This window comes from Malaya genurostris, chromosome 3, assembly GCF_030247185.1.
Source record: "Malaya genurostris strain Urasoe2022 chromosome 3, Malgen_1.1, whole genome shotgun sequence".
In the NCBI taxonomy this organism is placed as follows: Eukaryota; Metazoa; Arthropoda; class Insecta; order Diptera; family Culicidae; genus Malaya; species Malaya genurostris.
Window position 1 is genome coordinate 206,408,180 of NC_080572.1, and position 19,338 is coordinate 206,427,517.

Sequence of the window (19,338 nt, forward strand, 5' to 3'; positions counted from 1 at the left end):
GGTATTGTTAATATTATGAAGCTTAGCATTTCCATTCTTTTTACCCAATACGTTTCTCTCTCGTACTCTTATGACGGATACTTTTAGGGTTCAAAAACTATGTTATGCGACTCAGGTTGTTTATCTTTAATCAAAATAGAAAGTTACTACATTAGATACTATCCAAATCCAAGTTTAGGTTCCATAGCTACAGATTTTTTTTTGTATTTTTATTGTAATATGATTTTAATTTAAATTGTTAAGACTCAAGTTCTGTGTTGAGTAACAAGTGGTTCGTGAGTCTGCATACCTAATTTTTACTCAACCACGGACGCATCAAGATTTCATTTTCGGAATTTTATTCTGAATTCTTTGAAGCGTTTCCTTCCTATAGTTGAACAACAATTTGACCAAATGGTTGCCGCAGAAAGCGTGGCTGGTTTGAATATTAGTTTATAAACTGTTAAATTGCTGTTCAAATAGGGTTTAGAATTATCTGATATAAGAGGATACCTACATTTAATATTGTTAATACAAATTCATTGGAGTGGTCAGCAGTGGACCCATTTTAGTTGTAATGCAATGCAAAAGTACATACATCACGTGAATAAAATGAATATTCTGGACAACTTCTATGATGACCATAATTTCATACCAGCAACACACTATGCGACTCGTGTTCTGTATGTAAGTTACTTTCGTGCTGCGCTGAGCATTCCGCCGGCGCACCAGACATGCAGTCCCAGTTCTGAGCGACTCCGTTCGCTTAGAGTGTTTCATGCGGCCGGCGAAGACAAGCGGCAAGTCGGGTTCAAATTTAAATTTTCATATGTTTCAGTGTTAGCACGATTATCGTGGTGGACGGCGGTGTGCTTCCTTCAGCGCTTTTCGAGGAAAGTGGTGAAAGAAGGCAAACAAAAAGTGTGTGAAATTTCATTGACTGGTGAACCTTTCGAGACGAGTGGGACTGCCGTGAATTGTTTCATGATAGTTGTGAGTGTTATTCATCTTATTATTAGACGATAAATTCAGTCGATTATTTTTGGTTCGTGGGATGTTTGAATCGATCGCAGAGGCGATCGCAAATGTGTGCATGGCATAGCCCCGCATTTTCCAGCTATAGACAACGTTAGCTTTGTTTTGGGTGACGATTTTGAAGTTAAATATTTACACTAGTGATATTGGGTCTAGGTTCTGAATATGGAATATAGCAGTGAAGTTTACTTAACCTTGGTGTTTGGTGAATGGTGAGACAGTAAAACTGAGTGAAAACCTAAAAATAAAACCTCGAATAATATCAGTTAGTATCGAAATTTGGGTAAAGGGGCAGGCAGAGAAAGCTTTCGGTATGACCTAATGACTTTGCTAGATCCGTACCGGCAATGATAGGAGGCTTATACTATTCGGATTGAAATCTATTGTCGAAAATTCTGACTTACGTAATTTAGTATTCTATTCAAAGCGACATGTGATTGGCGCAAATATCTATAGTCTGTCTAACGTTGCCAGGCGTTAGACAGACTATAGATATTAGCGCCAATCACATGTGGCACCAATGACAAAGTGATTTTTAAAACTAGGATACAACCTACAACAAAGATGTCCAGATCTACCGTACGCGGTGTAGTTTGTTCTGTACATGCCATCCTTGGAAAAAAGTTAACCAAGCAGTCATGCAATTATATTTATCTTTTTCGCCAATATTTTTTGTTATAGTTTTTCTAGAATGAGATCATTTTTCGTGATAAGTTTTAGCGTGAGGGTTCATGAATGGATGACTAACGAACATATTTGTAAATATTTTTTTCAATTATCACCACAATATTGGTAAACAACTTCCAATGCATGTCGTTTAAAACCCTTTAGTGAAGGAAAAACATATTACTGATAGTTTACATATTCAGAATAAATAAAACAACAGTTGTTTTTTTTTATATAAACACTACTTTATTGATAACTCTAATTGTTGATGTAGATGATATTCAATATGTCCTGAGCGGGTTTACACTGAACCCTGTTTGTTTATCAGAAGATGTTCAAAATCTTCTAATACAGTGATTCATTGCTTAGATATATAACGAATTTCGAAAAATCTCATCGATAGAACTTTTAAGTTATTGGTTAATCAGTTAATCAGTAACCCAAGTAACAAACTAGTTTGCAACAAAAATTGTATCGTATCTGTTAAAAATGTCGATGTACAGTGGGGTCTCTTTTTACGCGGTTTTTTTTCGGCATAAAAAAAATTCGATTTTGGAAGTCTCAAAATTTTTCTATCCCAAAGTCGATTTCCACAAACAAAATTTGTTTGAGATTACACCAGATCTGGACGTTTCATGCATTTCTAAGATATTTGGCATCAAAATTTTTTTTTCTTTATTTTGGAGGTTTTTTTCACGCGGATTTCCGAAGTTTAGCGGTTTTTTTGGCGCGGTTTTTTTAAGCGGTACGTATCCCCGCGTAAAAAGAGACCTCAGTGTAATACAGGGTGATTTTTTAAGAGCTTGAGAACTTTTTTAAACAATAAAACGCATAAAATTTGCAAAATCTCATCGGTTCTTTATTTTAAACGTTAGATTGGTACATGACATTTACTTTTTGAAGATAATTTCATTTAAATGTTGACCGCGGCTGCGTCTTAGGTGGTCCATTCGGAAAGTCCAATTTTGGGCAACTTTTTCGAGCATTTCGGCCGGAATAGCCCGAATTTCTTCGGAAATGTTGTCTTCCAAAGCTGGAATAGTTACTGGCTTATTTCTGTAGACTTTAGACTTGACGTAGCCCCACAAAAAATAGTCTAAAGGCGTCAAATCGCATGATCTTGGTGGCCAACTTACCGGTCCATTTCTTGAGATGAATTGTTCTCCGAAGTTTTCCCTCAAAATGGCCATAGAATCGCGAGCTGTGTGGCATGTAGCGCCATCTTGTTGAAACCACATGTCAACCAAGTTCAGTTCTTCCATTTTTGGCAACAAAAAGTTTGTTAGCATCGAACGATAGCGATCGCCATTCACTGTAACGTTGCGTCCAACAGCATCTTTGAAAAAATACGGTCCAATGATTCCACCAGCGTACAAACCACACCAAACAGTGCATTTTTCGGGATGCATGGGCAGTTCTTGAACGGCTTCTGGTTGCTCTTCACTCCAAATGCGGCAATTTTGCTTATTTACGTAGCCATTCAACCAGAAATGAGCCTCATCGCTGAACAAAATTTGTCGATAAAAAAGCGGACTTTCCGAATGGACCACCTAAGACGCAGCCGCGGTCAACATTTAAATGAAATTATCTTCAAAAAGTAAATGTCATGTACCAATCTAACGTTTAAAATAAAGAACCGATGAGATTTTGCAAATTTTATGCGTTTTATTGTTTAAAAAAGTTCTCAAGCTCTTAAAAAATCACCCTGTATAAATAGAAAATCTGTTGTAATCCAGCTAGTAGTCTAATGCTACCTTTCTCATAATCGTTGATTTGAGAAATCGGTACTAAATCGGTAGTTACATACTAGAAAATTTCCCACTATTTCCAGAACTGGAATGGGTATAACCGAAGTAAGTTACTATGAACATCATTTAACAAGACCTGTGTATTGGAACAAATTTGATCAATTTACGTTTTTTTTCATCGGCCTTCTGTGGTTCAGATGATTAACCGACGAGTGTTGTGCTCTGCTTGTTTCAAGTCGTTTTATTTTATTCGATTTCAAGCCATGTAATTTTCAGATCACACAATTTTACATCTTATAAGATGTAAAATCACAAGATTTTTTCGAACAGTGTACAATCAAAACGTTAAAATAATAATTTCCTCAAGATTCAATAGTTTTAAGCACAGTTTTAAATAATTTTAAAGTTCTTCGTTTAGTTATTTTAAACGACGCTTTGTGATTTTTGATACTCATAATCGTCTAATACCGAAATTGGAAGCTGGATCCTGTTAAAATTTAATATCTACCTACCAAAGTCACGACCTTTTACTCGAGTCTAGTTTTATGAAAATCGGTTAGTCCATCGCTGAAAAATCAAGGTGAGCTTCGGTTTGGAATATTTGACCACTACTTCCGGAAACGTAAACTGAAAACCGATATTACCAAAGTCACTTCGATTGACCATCAATAAACCAAACCTACTGATTGGAATACTCTTTAGTAACAAAGAGTTTTCACGTTTTAGTGGAAATCCATGCTGCACTCTCAGATAAATCGAAATTAGTGTTTTGGATCTTCTGAAGCCGAAAACGGGAATCGGTATAATTAGATTTAATCTATATGGTAATCTATTAACGAGTGCTTTAAATTAAGAAAATTTTTATTAATAAATTTTTCACACTTCGTAGAAACCCTGTGATTTTACATCTTATTAGATGCACATAAATGGACCATCGGAGTTCACGCAAATTTACGTGGAAGAGCATTTAATATTGTGTCTAAAATTTCATGACATAAAATTATTTTAAATAAAAAAAAATGAATAGAGTAAAATGTTATAATATGCCCCCCATGAGAAAACATCGAGATATTTCTAAATGTGCTGATATATTTTCTTCGAGAATGTATGTATTTCATTGCAATACGTCTGAGGAACAAAATTTTCAATAATTTCGGTAGAAGTAATGAGAATTGATTGAGACAAACACATTATCCAAAACGACCACATTGTCAGTGTATTCGCTTGCCATAAGCATAATGCCCCAGCAACCGTATAATATGCCCCACAACAATGATGCAATATGCCCCTTGAAATGTCGGTATAGAAGAAAAGCAGATAAAGAAGATATTCCTTGCATCAGAAATCAATTGCATAATCAATAAATTACAATTGGAAACCAACATTTTTGATCCTCTCAACGCTAAATTTTGTTTTAATAACCATTATAAATCTTTAAAACAACATTTCAACTCGAAGCATACTGTCGAATCGAAGGTGGGGCATAATGTCCGTTAAGTGACTGTTAGAGATAATTCGTATATCAAAGAAATGGCTTTGTTTCTCTAGAATAGCGAAATTAGCACTGCCAAAAGTGACGTTTTACACGGTTAAAATGCTTGTTTAGTTGAAGCAAAACCTTACATCGAAAAGCTGCTCAGTGTTGGTGATTGCTGAAAATTTGACAGTAGCTGCTCGATTTTTATCTATATTGTATGCAACATTTTCAATCCGGTAGAAGATGCTACAAGAATTCGAGTCTCTCAGAATGAACCTCGAGAGAATTTTTCTACATTTCTTCGCTCCACTTCATACTCTGCGTATTTCATGGCCCTTAAAAAAAAATTTCAGTCTGTTAATGATCGCCGCTGTGTGGAATTTACCAAGAGAGAATCGCAAGTTGACAATTATCGCAGAAAATCGAATCGATGATTCGACTTGAGGATTCTCATACTAGGTTGCAGTATTTAAAACCCCTTGTGTGGAGCATTCACATACATTTTCATAGACACAAATTATACAAAGGTTATAAGCACATAGTTAGAATAAGCGGCAATAGTAAAATGATTCTATCGCAATTATCCACTACCCATACAGAATCGAATCGAGAAACGAGAATAAGCGATCGTTTGTTGCTTCAGAGAGAATCCCCACAGCAGCGTGCTAGCCGTTGATTCTCAGACGGTTCACCGAGAGAAATTCGCTTTCGCACTAGTGTCTATTCTATGTTAAATGTACCATGCCGGTTTTTTTGTTGTTGCGATGATTTCCGATTCTCTTTGATGGCACCGATTTAATCGTGGAAGAGTTGCGAGTGAGCATTCTTTGATACGATAAAAGCCATCCTTGAAGCTGCCTAATGATATTTTCAGTTTTTTCATATTTTTCTGCAAACGACAACTGCCAAACTTGCATAGCAGAAAAATCTTAGGAAAAGATAGTGTTAGTGATAAAACTTTTGTGTAGAAATGTCTTGAATACTTAAAAAAGGAAGGGGGCGTTTTTGCCAGCAAGGACGCTTTATAACACACTTTCCCCTACTGATAGCGACCGCCACGACTTGAACCGAGTTTTATTTAATTGCAAAGTAAGTCTGTTAATCGACTGAGCCACAGAAGCACACATCTGCTTGGCTGGTAAAAGGTGCATTTAAATTGATACAGTCGCACCTGCTAGCAGAATGCAAATTACAGTCGAAAGTAGTAAAGTTCAAGCTAATTTAACATTAAGTCATTACAAACGAATTTTTCCGTCATTTGACAAATTAGGTTTTAATGAATTACATCGTATGAGAGATTAGGTCACTTGTAAAATTAACCTTTTTTGGTTCCTTTTGATGAAACACTATTGAAATTGTAATTATTACAATAACCACCAGCTATTCCAGAAACCGGAAGTCGAATCTAAATAAATTTTAGGGATTCTCCATCGAATCCTAAGTTCTACCATTTGAATACAATGAGAACTGGTGTAGACGTCTCTTAGAAAACACGTTTTTTTTCATTTATTGCACATATTACAGTGTAATTTGAAATGAATGGAAATGAGATCCTGAAGAAAATTCATTTTTTTTAAAGTAGGTATCATAATGTCTTCTATTTGTATCTTGGTTTTTGGAAGAATCGATCCAGCCATCTCAAAGAAAATTGAATGCACGTATTTTGAAATTTTTAACCCCATTTTGAAACCCTGTAATTCTGGAACCGAAAATGTAATCTGGATAAAAATCAATGTTCTAAGGGAAAATTAGGCTTTTCGAGTAACAGACATTTTGAGATTTCGACAAATCGATTCGAATGGTATATGGAACTCGGCCCTCTGGGCCTCGGTTTAAAAGTTGGTTTGAAAATAGTATTTCAATATAAGAAAAGCAAAATGAAAGGGTTTCCGGTTTTGGCTCAATAAAACCATTTGGAGGATCCAGCTCAGTTTTTATTCGGTTTTTGCATTCCAAGCGTTTCTGTCTGATTCTTGTGCTTAAAAAGATTTTGAAAAACTTTTGCATTCCAAAGTCTAAGTCCGGCTTTTGCATTCAATGGTTTTATCTGGTTTTTGCATACAAAGAAATACTTAGACGGGTTTTCCGAACTGAGTTGCTTTTATCGGATTTTGGCATTCTACCATTCATATAACCATGAGGATTGGCAGACCCGTGAGGCGAATGACCGTAAGAATAAAACATCTTTAGTCAATATTATTTCAGAGAAAAAAAATCTAAATCTAAATTAACTGAAGCCGAGACCGAAATTTCTACCCAAACAAGCGTTAAGGTGAATTAATCTCTCACTTAATTAGGAAGTTAATTTGTAAAACTGGATTCTTTAAGTTCTGAGAAAAAGGAATGCATGACATGTATTTATGATGTTACTTATTGCACACACATTGGTTTCATCAAGCCCCAGGATGTTCACGTTCCGAGCAGAAAGATTACGTAGTATTGTCAGATTCATAGCACTACCCATACTGAGATACCATTTATAAATTCGGAATGTCAGACTTTCTGCATCGTAATGCTTTTTTGCTTTGCATCGTAGCTTGAATAATATGAAAACTGTCGATTTTTTGTCTTATCTTTACACAAACACGAATCGAATGATGTGAGTTTTTTTTTAATAAAAAACAAAAAAAAAGTTCCGTGATAAATCCACGTATTTTAAACAGATCAGCAGGGTCATGTGTGACGTAAGTAGTGATAAGCAATTTTGTTTCGATACACTTTCGGCTTTTGAACGATTGATTGCAGTCACACAGACACACACAGAGTCGAAGTTGAATTTTTGTTCGAGCAGTTAAGTATTGAAGCTCTGTTGCCTGTTGCCAAGTGAAGTGAAGACGGCATTCCCTGTTCAGCTTGGTATCATCATGCAATTATGCTACGCTGCAAATCGTATGTTGCAACTTGAGACAGACGAGCAGATATATTTTCCTCCGGTACGTTGCCCCATGGACGATGGAAGCTATTAATAACCCAGAACGAATGAAGGTTTTAGTGGCAATCAACGCAATCAGTGAACCTGAGAACATAACTACGAACAATTATTGTTTTCTAGGGAACGGCGTTCGACAGAAGTGGTTTGATTTCAAGTGGAAGCTATACGTGTTCTATGTTTGTTGTTTGTTATGCTCGTTGCTGAAAAATGGGTTGCAGCTAATAGATGAGATGAATTAATATTATAAATATGTAGAAAATGAAAAACCTCGACTTCATTTGCGGTGATTTAATCTACTTGAAAATCATTCTGAATGAATCGCCGAATTCCGTCGAGGTTGTCTGCAATGCAGTTGTTTTGTCATTCGTGAATACAGAATTCATGAATTGTAATTTTTGTATTTGGTTTTACTGGCAATAATTGGTCTCTGATTTTCCGCACTGTTACGTAGTGTTGTGCGTGATTTATGGGGCCGTTTAAAATGGTGATAGAAGAGAACAATTTCTGAATAAAAATGAACAACTTCATTCGTTTTTCCTTCAATTAGTTTTGCTTATAAAAAATTTAGAATTTATTCCAGTCTCTGGATCTTACGTTTCGTCTTCGTCTCGTCAGAGCATGACAGTTAATGTTGAACTGCTATGCCACCTAGTGGCTCAACATAAACCGCTGAGCAGACGTAAAGTTAAGTCAAATTTCATGTTGGACGGAATCTTGTTAAGTAGTCACATGCGAAGCACATGGCCGCCATTTTGGATATTAAGAAAAAATTTCATCTATCTTCTCTTTTGACGGAAAAAGTCTCTTCGTACTGTAACATGTCTATCCGAATGTAATTCAGGGAAGATGATGGCGCCGTCTACAACGTACACAGTTTCGCTCAATTGTTATTAAAATACAGTCAAGAAAACAGTGAGACATAACTGGATGTCGTGAATACGAAAACAACTTAACACTTCCGAATATCAATTAGTTGATCAATTGTATGAACTATGCAAGCATTCCCCTTTTTCACATTTTTCGCAAAAACAAAGAAGGCTTCACTTGATCTCGATTACTGTGAATTTCACACAGCGAAAAGTGCACAAATCTAATCAAACTGTTCTAGATTTGCACTAAACTGAGGATATTTACCTTTGAATTGCGAACAAGACATCCTAATAGTTCTTTAGAAAACTTTTAGAGCCATTAGAACGGCTGATTTTGTGTGATGCTCTCCAACGTTGTCCTATTTTCGTTGTTTTTTTACCAATGCAAACGACTAGCAGCTGTGACGTAATCGCTCTTGCCGGAAGCGAAACTAGCTTTGCAAACGACACAAAATACATCTGCTCGCATTGGCGGTAGAATCCAAACTGATTAAATTTTCGCGAAGAGGTTACTTTTTACGTGATTTCGTTTGTAGCTTTTTCACTAATGGGCGGTCCTAACGGCTATAAAAATAGCCGCATATAGAATTTTAATGTCGATTATTTCATTTCGGATTTGCATAATTAATTGAAAGAAACTATAAAAATGCTGTGGGGATTTGTTTCTAGCATTCAGAAGGGTCAAATTGTGGAACTCACTACGATATTAAACACTGTTCGTAACATTTTTCTCGAACGATTTGTTGTACAGCAGCAGATATTTTGTTCTCTTCCTCAGAACGCGTTCTGATTGGCTGGAGTTGACATGGGTCAAATGAGACAGGTTTTTCAATAGTGTACTTCAATGCTGTTGCTATACACGTTTAAGTTGAAAAATTTCGATTCTATTGGTAGTTAGATTATATAAATCCTTTCACAGATCACTGAGCTATGAGCTTTCAAAATACGAGAAAGGCAAACGCGCCTTTTGAATTATCCTATTTGATACTCGTTTATACCAAACGTTTCAGAAAAGTTTAATTTTGAATTATTTGAGATTATGTCACACAACTGAAAATTTTATCATAAAATTGTGATCATATTTCCAATGGCATGTAGCAAGAATTATGTTGATTCATTAGATACAACAAGAGATATTCACGATCAAAAACTTATCACTCTCTCAGAGGGTAAATTTTGAAAAGGCGCCCCATAGTAAAGTAAGTCGTATTCACGACAAAATCGCTTGCGAGATTTTCGTTCATGAAACAAGCGTACACAAAGTTATTATATTTTTATCAAGTCTCTACTGAATAAATTCGCGACTGAGATATTTTCGATTGCAGCCAATGTGAACAACAATATTTGTTACCATATTCCAAATAGTGATAATAACGACAAAAGGCTGCGCTTGTTAATTACACTGCACTATTTCGATTAAACCCAACAAAACGCTATTCAGCATTAATTGGATTTATAGAAGTGACAGGAGCGCAGCATTTTGAATATGTCGAACGCACAGCAGGCGCAGTGTTTGAGTGACGCGTTTGAATTGGCGTAGCGATAGCCTGAGTTGCTGTTATTACTGCGTATGATATTCAAGTTGTTTAGTTTTTTATAAGTTTCAGTGAGAATCACGTTTACAGGCAGTCAGTAGTGGACTTTTCTTCAGTGAGTTTCCTGATCGAAGATTTTTTTGCATAAAAATCATTTGTAAAAAAGATTTTCGAAATTTTTAATTTTTCTCAACACAACAACTTTGCATCACTTGAAATCAATACAGATTTAATTTGATCGCGTAGGTAAAGATTTGGGTTTTTGTATATTGTATGCGTTCATTTCGAAAGCGTCCCATTGTCCTTTTGTCCACTGCTAGTTAGATTATGTCGTCTCAACCATTGGAATTGAATCGATTCGCTGTTTGGATGAGTTATGGCGTTTTTGGATGGTTGTACTGCTGCTGGTGTCTACTATCGTGAAATAAGACTGCCGTATCCACTCGGTAGATACTGTACTGTGTTTCAAGCAGAAATTTACGCGATTCGGTGTTGCGCTACAATCGACATTTTACAGATAATTTTGTGGTAAGCGCATTTATTTTTTTCTGATAGCCAGGCAGCTTTAAATGCACTCAGTTCAAATGATTCACGGTCGAATCTAGTGATCGCATGTCGAACTCAAATCTAAGACCTCTGCATTTCAAATACTGTTTACTTCTTATCGGTACCCAGCCATTCTGGTATTACTGATAATAAATAGGCTGATGGCAAAGCTTTCAAGCTTGCCCTCAAACAAAAGCATTTTACCAGATTTGAATTTGAAAATGTTAAAATTTTTACTGCATTTTTTCAAACATTATTGCAGTATTCTGATCAAAACGAGCTGAATATCTTTCGTGTGATTTATATGAATGCGTTTACGGTACTTCATAACACCTGCTATGTAATTGTTTCACATTGACAAAACTACGTGTTCGGGTTTTTGGTTCTTCATACATGGTTCAATTTGTGTTCAAGATCTTGAATTGAAGGATATTGTATCGTTTCTCACCCAATGTGGTAAGGAGCTATAGTCAGAGGGCTCATTGTTCTTCCTGGAGTGATTGAATCCTTTCTGTACTGAACCTAAATGTTTCTTTTTGTGGTACCAAATTTATTTCTGCTAATAAATATTGTGAATCTTTCTGCATTCTTCCAGGAACGCAGAGTGGTGTCGCTGTTGTAAAATCTCCAAATCCGATTGGGAGCTGGAGGTTTCTTTAAATGTGCATTTTGGCACATGTAGATCGTTCAGCATCCTTTCGGGGAAGCTGAAAGAATTGTTTCCATTTGTTTTGTGTTGTTTTCCCATTTCGCGCACAGTGCAGTTTCTTTTCATGTTTAGGAACATGATCAGGCAAGGCATAAATCTCCAAATAACGTGCGACTTGAGACAAGTTCAGCCATTTAGAATAGAAAACTGTTATTCAGCGGCGACCGCAAAAAATATTGTTCTTGAGCGAGAGACGCCCCCTTCTCGATTGTGGATGTACACTTGGACCTAGCGAAGAGAAAATTCTCAAACAGGAAACCTACGAACCACTTAAAGAGTGTTTTAGCAATAAGATTTCATAAAACAAAAAAAAAATCCTCTGATTTGAGCGTCCTCTACAGTGCGCATTTTCAAAGTTTAGCTTGTATAAAAAGAACTTCTTTTGTGATCGAATTGCCCATTGAGGAGGTTTCCTTTTACTAAAAACTACTACTTTTTAACAGAGATTACTATTCCTGAAGCTCCAAATTTAAACAAAAGGTGCGTGTGCGTAGATTTCCGTACTACTAATTACTGAACTGAACGCCACATTTTATATGAAAATTACGATGAATTACAAAAAATCGTATTTGATTCCTACTCCAATAAACAATGAATATTAAACAAACATTTTTTTCAAGTAAGACACTGTTTCAGGATGAGCAAAAAGATTATATTCTTAACACAGAAAACAGTTACTCTACATGTTTTCATTCCATTAATTCCTCCAATTGAAATGAAAACTTTAAAGCATCAGCTGTTTTTTTTTTAAATATATCTTTGTTAGCGAACAATACTAAGCCATACAGATTGATAACTGAGCTCTTTAAAGCAATCGAACACCGGCAGACACGGAACTCACAATAGAGTTCATCATAATATCAAATTCTTCATAATTAGCTTGGAATTAAGGTGAGCAAGGAAATCCTTGATTGACCTTGGTCATTATATGTACGATAATTTACAAATCTATCCAAACCTACGGAAAAAATTATTGCGAATACTGGTAATTACGCAGTGAAAAATGATGGTTGGTTAAACACAAACATCGCTGTAATCATTTGATACGAATAAAACCGTTCAGACCACTTGGATTTTGCGTCAGTTCTTGTTAGCACTTTAGAATTATCTTTGCCGCATGAGTATGCTGGAAAAGACTTCGATGAGTATTGGGAGTTTGTAAAAAAAAGGGATGATGATGATGATGCAAATTACTAACACGCAAAACTGGGGGATGTGCAAAAATAACAAATTATTCTGGTTTACTACGTCAGCGCAGCGTTCATTGCTCAAGATTGGCCGATATTCCATCCAACCAACCAACCCATTACTCTTCCATAGATAAAATTCTACATATGCCGTACACCCACTCTGACGTGCTCCGCAAAATGTGGCTGATGCAAAATTGCGAAACTAGTTTCTTTTTGCTGCATTACCGGATTAGCTTAGATATCATTTGGAACGATTTTTTGTTCGTTTGTGTAAATGTAATTAACACCGCCATCACCTTGATCTTGCAGTTTTCGGGGAACCTATGTCAAGCGGGAATACATAACAGGTCTATTTTTAGTTGGTCGTGGGAATTATACGGCCACATGACAGTAATTTCCGTCATTCACGTAGGAGCCGTTGTCTGCTACCGTGCGTACGCGATCACGTGTAAATGTTTTCGTTTCCAATGATAAAACCGCCGCTCGTATGTCCGATAGTAGTAGACTAAGATTTGTTATATTTCGGGATTGGTGGTTCTCGCAACCCAGACAGTTGGATGTTCGAGTCTAGACCTGGGAGTATTTTAGGATATTAGCGTCTGCCTTGCAAGGGCTATTGTACCAATAGTCGTTTCATTAGTTGAGCCACCATATTATTTTGCCGATTACTCGACTTTCAATCAATGAATTGTGATAAAATCGTAAACAATATCTTTGCTTTGATTCTAAGAAACAATATCGCACAAAAATAATTCGTAAATTGTTCAATACATGCTATCATAGCGACGCGAAAATCTGAAGCGAATACGAAAGCGAATTTTCGTCTTATCATTAAGGGCTGAGGCCAGTGTGTTTTAGGATGCTTTAGAGGGCTATTTTCACGCTGCAAATCTGATTTTCTCGGAAACGATGACGAATATAAAAAAAAACAACTGACAATCTCTTAGGAAATTAGTTTAGATTATTCTGTGAAAAATTCAGAATGATTCATTGACTTTAGCGGTCGGGAAAGTCTTTTTTCTGAAGGAAGAATTGCATAGCTGAAAACGCCGTCTTTAAACTTGTTCATTGAATATCTCACCTTCAAAAGCATGGATCAAAAATCTATCCTTACAATGTCTAGATAATTTAATTTAGATGCGATTAGTGCATAAAAACATATATGTTGTCGCGATAAAAATTAAGTGAATGTAATTTTTGTGAAGGTAAGTCGATTTCAATAGACGCGCCATTTTTTCTGCTCTTGATTCCTGGTAACGTAACGAAATATGAGAGAGAAATAAAATCGGCTCAGCAAGGCTGCCAAACAAGCGGTAGCTTTATTAGATTTTATGTGATGTAGTCAAACTTGTAACCGAAAATATCAAAACTTTCTTGGTTATTGACCTATTGATTAGGGACAGCAGATATTACTCTAACTAAAATTTTTCCTCTATAAGATGACTACTGGAGCTAAGGTGAATGGGGGTACCGTTACTCTAAAATTATAAAATGGCTGCAAAGTCTGTTCGAACAAAAGGTCGAGTTCTGCTTTGGAATGCGCAGTACCCTGACTATGCTTTGAGTGAAACCAGAGAGTAAGCGACGAGCGACGCGAAGCGAAGCGATGCGAAACTTGGCAGATCGCACGGAGTCACGCGATAGAACTCCGTCCACTCAAGCTCAGCAGGAAAATGACAAGTAAGTCAGAGTGAACTCGATGCGTTGCGAAGCGACTACACTCTTATCAGCCGCTACCTAATTTTAGGTCAAAACCTACCCAAAATCAACTAAAGTGCATCTCCCCAATTTTGGGTAACTAGCGATGACCTCAAAATTTAAGTAACTGTAAGCTTAGTACAAATGTTATGCCATAACAAAGCACGCTACCAATTTTTATCCATCAACTCAAAGTTTGAGTAGAAAACGACCTAATTTTAGGTAGCTTACAAATGAGTGATTTCTTTTCAAAAATAGGTAGAAATGATTTTCAGTGTACTGACCGATCGCATCGCACTCACTCTGACATACATGTAATTTTTCTGCTGAACTTGAATGGGCGGAGCTCTGCCGCACGACTCCGTGCGATCTGTCAATTTTCGCTCCGCGTCGCGTGTCGCTTTCTCTCTGGCTTCACCTTTTGCTTGCGGATTATATTGTCTGCTTCAAAATTGTCTCTCAATTTATACCCTCTCAGCAAGCGGTTCTATTTTGCTGGTCGTTGAATAATTGTTGAACGACATACTGCACAAAATATTCGTTCAGTTTGCTTAGTGGGTTTGTTATTTTTTCTCTTGCAAAATTAGTGTCAAAATTAGGCGTTACCTTCATATAGACGGAAAATTTGTTGTTATTCTACGTGATGTAGAGGTATTGTACAGGTTTGTAGTGTTAGTTAAAAAAATGAGTCTAAAAAACTTCAGAAATTCAGTCTGCCGGGTTTGTTGAACGAAAAAAAAACGGCATTCGGTTCAACGGTCTGTTTCAAAATCGGCAAACGAAAGTCCCGTGTTGGCCTCCCATTGAACGATTGATTGGACGTTCATTGGACCAATGATCCAACGTATTGGACCAACGAAGGACATCCGTTAATCGTTTTTTTCCAAGGGTAATTTACTGAGACAAAGTGTTTGATCGAACTTAATACTATCTGTTTTTCTGAGGTTCATTAACATCGAATCAAAACCCAATAGGAATATGACACTATTAGTGAGCTTGTAGGTAATAATTCATAAATTAGATATAAATCAAGATCAAATTTAATAGAAATAAAATGTCATGTATGTCGCAAAAATGACTAAACCTAACGTTAAGAATGACGGTTTTCAGAGTAAAACTTTCTGTTCTAATGAAAGCGATGCTGACACACATGCGATGCTGTCTCACATCAATTGAACAACATTTTCATAGCCGGACTATTAATAAAGCCATCGCCGTTCGTGTCGCAGTTTCAATCAATTCCATAACATACATATGTTTAGCGTGTCAAAGCTTGTCGATGGGAAATTATTCTCTATGAATAGAGTCATTGCTCGAATAGTTATCTCATTAGTGCCGAAAAGTTATTTTGCTAATCACTAAGCTTACAATCAACGGATCACGATGTAGTTGGATTTGGATCACGATGTAATTGGTTTTGACATTGAGATGTAACCTCATAGCTAATTTTGTGTAGAAAAGCGCAATACTGCTATTGTACAGACGAAGAAGTTTTAAGATGTAGAAGAAAACACTGTTTTCCCATTTTTCAAGTATTGAACTATGACAACAGATCTTACTTTAACTGATACTTTTAAAATAAATACGATGAATGATAGAGCTGAGATGAATAGGTATACTGCCTTATACCGTACTTCTGTCGTTTCCAAGTGTAATAGTCTATTGAGCAGTGTCTCATAAATTGAATTTCTCTATTTCTTCTTCTTCGTTTCGTACTTTTTTCATCTGAGTGGAGGCACCACACTTGAGATGTGGTTCTATGTTGACAGTTAGTTTTCCTTTATAGACTCCTCATGGGATCGCTACATCGATCTGCAACACCTTACTACTTTCTTGAAAATATCTCTGCACAAGTAGCAAACCGTCTATACGAGATACAAAGTTCACTAAGAATCTTTGAAATTCCATTAAAAAAATGTCATATTAAAAAAAACTGCATTCCACTGGAAAAACCATACTCTTGAATATTTAACGATATCTTGTATGGTAAATCTATGGTATCCATTTATGCGAGCGGTTAATTTCCGGGTTAATAAAGTTTTTCTTCATCGCCATTTGGCCTGTTTATCGAAACGTGTCAAAACATTTACGTTTCACAGTCAACGGATACGTCGGTTTTGCAAATCAGATATTTTGCCCGAGACTTTATGCAAATTGACGCAGGAAACTATCGCCAACAAAGGCAGTATCAGGAAACTCGATGACGTTGCTTTCCACCAAAGATCTGTCTAAGCCAATAATAAAACAAAAATTCTATGATGTTACTCATATGACATAACAATTTCCTCTGGGAGACAAACTACGGCTAGCAATCATTATCTACGTATCGCATTTCGTGAACTTGACCGTTTGCTTACGTCAATATTCTTTCCTTCAGTCAGCGTGTGCTCTTCATTCATAAACCTGCTGAATGGAAGGGACGATAGACCAGTGGTTTTCAGTTGATAACGGACGAACATAGTTAGGGATTTTAGACGACAGAGAAAATGTCACAATATGCTATATCGAAAACCGACAGACGAAACGTGTGCGGAATGAAATTGTGAAATGTTTAGTTGTGCATAAAAAAGGAACTGACATTGGAAGTAGAACCTTCTCATTTTGTCTGTCTAAAACTTTGTTTGGTAAATAAGATTGGGGAAAAAATATACGATCAGGATAATGTAATGAATTATTTCGCCAAAAGTTATTCTACCAACGTTCTTGCAAGCCAGCTGTCGTACGTTCGAATCCCGACGTGGAAGCTTTCCTCGTTTTAATTTGGAATTGTCCTGTACACTGAAGAAATGATAATTTACATTTATATTGCTTCGTTTCGCCGAGTCGACGAATGGGTCGGAAGCCAATTCGCTGGAATTATTATTTAGCTGAAAGTATTAGGGTAGCTAAGGTACCTACATCGATCTAAGGTTCAGTAGACATCTCATATACGAAAAACAATTAGTTAGAGTGATATCTGCTGTCCCTGTTCGATGGATTGAATTTAAGGGTAAGCTGAAAAAAAGTGCGTTCGCAGTTCGATCGTACATCTCATCCAAGTTAGTAGATAAAACAAAACCGCTTACGTTTGGGACAGAAGAAACCAAGTACACTATTGTGTAGTGAACAATAGAACGACCTCGAAATGAGTGAACCAAACGAACAAAAGCTACCGCCGATACGAAAGAATACAATTGTTGTTGACTTCAGGCAGTGCAAAATTCGACCTTCGATACAAGAACTTGAAGGTTTGCTTGAGGACCAAATGCATCTTGACATTAAACGTGTGCATTTACTTCAATGCAATAAGACAAATAATGTTGTTTACATCCAGTTTTATAAAGAGTTGGATGCAATTCAATTCGCAAAAGACAATAACAATGTGCACTATGTGGAGCACGAGAACATTAAGTACAACATTCCAGTATATATGGAAGATAGTGATATAGAAGTGCGTGTGCATGATCTTCTCTCAAGCGTCAACGATTCATATATTCGCAAAGCTATGTCCCAATACGGAGAGATTCTCTCTATGGAAAATAAAAAGTGGAAGAATTTTTTCCCCGATATTCTAAATGGCATACGTTTATTACGCATACACTTGAAGAAGGCTATTCCTTCTTATGTGATTTTCGGTCAAGATACAAGAATTCCGTGCAAATCACTTGTTACCTATGACAATCAGATGGCCACATGTCAATATTGCCAAAAAACTGTTCACTACGGTAAGCCATGTGATAAACTGGACAATACTCCAAATTTGTATCATAATGATGATAATGGCAATGATCATTGTGATCTCAAATCAAATCAAATCAAATGATGAAAAATCAAGCTCTCGTTGCCTTTAACAATGCATTTCAACTTGGTTTCTCTAACTAAATTCACCAATAACTAGCCATCTCGAGTAACTTTTTAAATTAAAAATTGTACCAGCGTTGTCGTACATCAGTCTATTTCCAGCCAGTTTTAGTTAAGAACTGATGAGAAGAGAATTTGCAATTTTGTCTATTCGAATTCAATGCGCTTTCTCTTAATCAAGATCCAAATTGTCATACACTTTTTGTCGAACTTTGCCTCATATGAAATAAATGGCATATCCTTGGCATTACAATCCTTTTGTGGAATTTGACCTTTTGTTTTAACACGCTTCGCAGCCGATTCACAGTGTACAGAAAACCATTGCATGACTGGTTTTACTATTCTACTGACACTACGAATTTTCCAAGGTTGGGAAAAGAACATACGACAACTGGCTTGTAAGACCAACACGTAATGCATTGAACCAAAAGATATAAATTGAATTAAATAAACGATATAAACTGATGGCGTTTTCGTTTTTAATTTGCACTACACCGGTGCAGTGCTACACTGAGGCATGAATAAACGAACAAAAATGACGAAAACATATACAGTAACCATTGACTACAATAAACGATTCCATTGCACAGAGCTACACCAAACTTTTGATGAGTGCTACTCTAGTGGTATCGGTGCAGAAAAAGTGTGGCACGGGTGTAGTGCAATTGGTAAAAACGAACGGTTTCAGAGCAGCTTTCGCTACACCGGTGTAGTGCAATTTAAAAACGAAAACGACATTTTTTTTTTTTTTTAAATAACTATTTATTGGAATATGAGTTAAAATTAAATTATTAAGATTTAAATTGGGTGTTCAGCCACAAGTAGTGACTTTTCAGCCCTATTATATATATGATTTGGTTATTACCATGAAGACATCATTTGCTTCCGCAATTCTGAGATTTTTTTGTAGGGAAAATTCTAAACCTACTTGTATTGTGTAATGGGGAAAAGGAACTTATATACTAACTTACTAACTAATACAGAGAGCGAATCGATTCAATTGAAGATTGCATCGATTTTTGTCGGAATTTGCTTATAATATTATGTGACATTACATCTAATGGTTCTATATTTGTGAGTCTGTGTAACTCATTTGTACTAAACCAGGGAGGAC

At 36.3% G+C, this 19,338-nt stretch overlaps 1 protein-coding gene across 1 annotated transcript in view; it reads left to right on the forward strand.

Moving 5' to 3' along the window:
- Positions 1-730: 730 nt before the first annotated feature.
- Positions 731-19,338, forward strand: part of LOC131434581 (protein I'm not dead yet-like) — a 53,243-nt gene continuing 34,635 nt past the window's right edge. The window contains exon 1 of the mRNA XM_058601424.1: positions 731-972. The gene's annotated coding sequence lies outside the window, so the exon portion shown is untranslated. The remainder of the gene's footprint in view (positions 973-19,338) is intronic.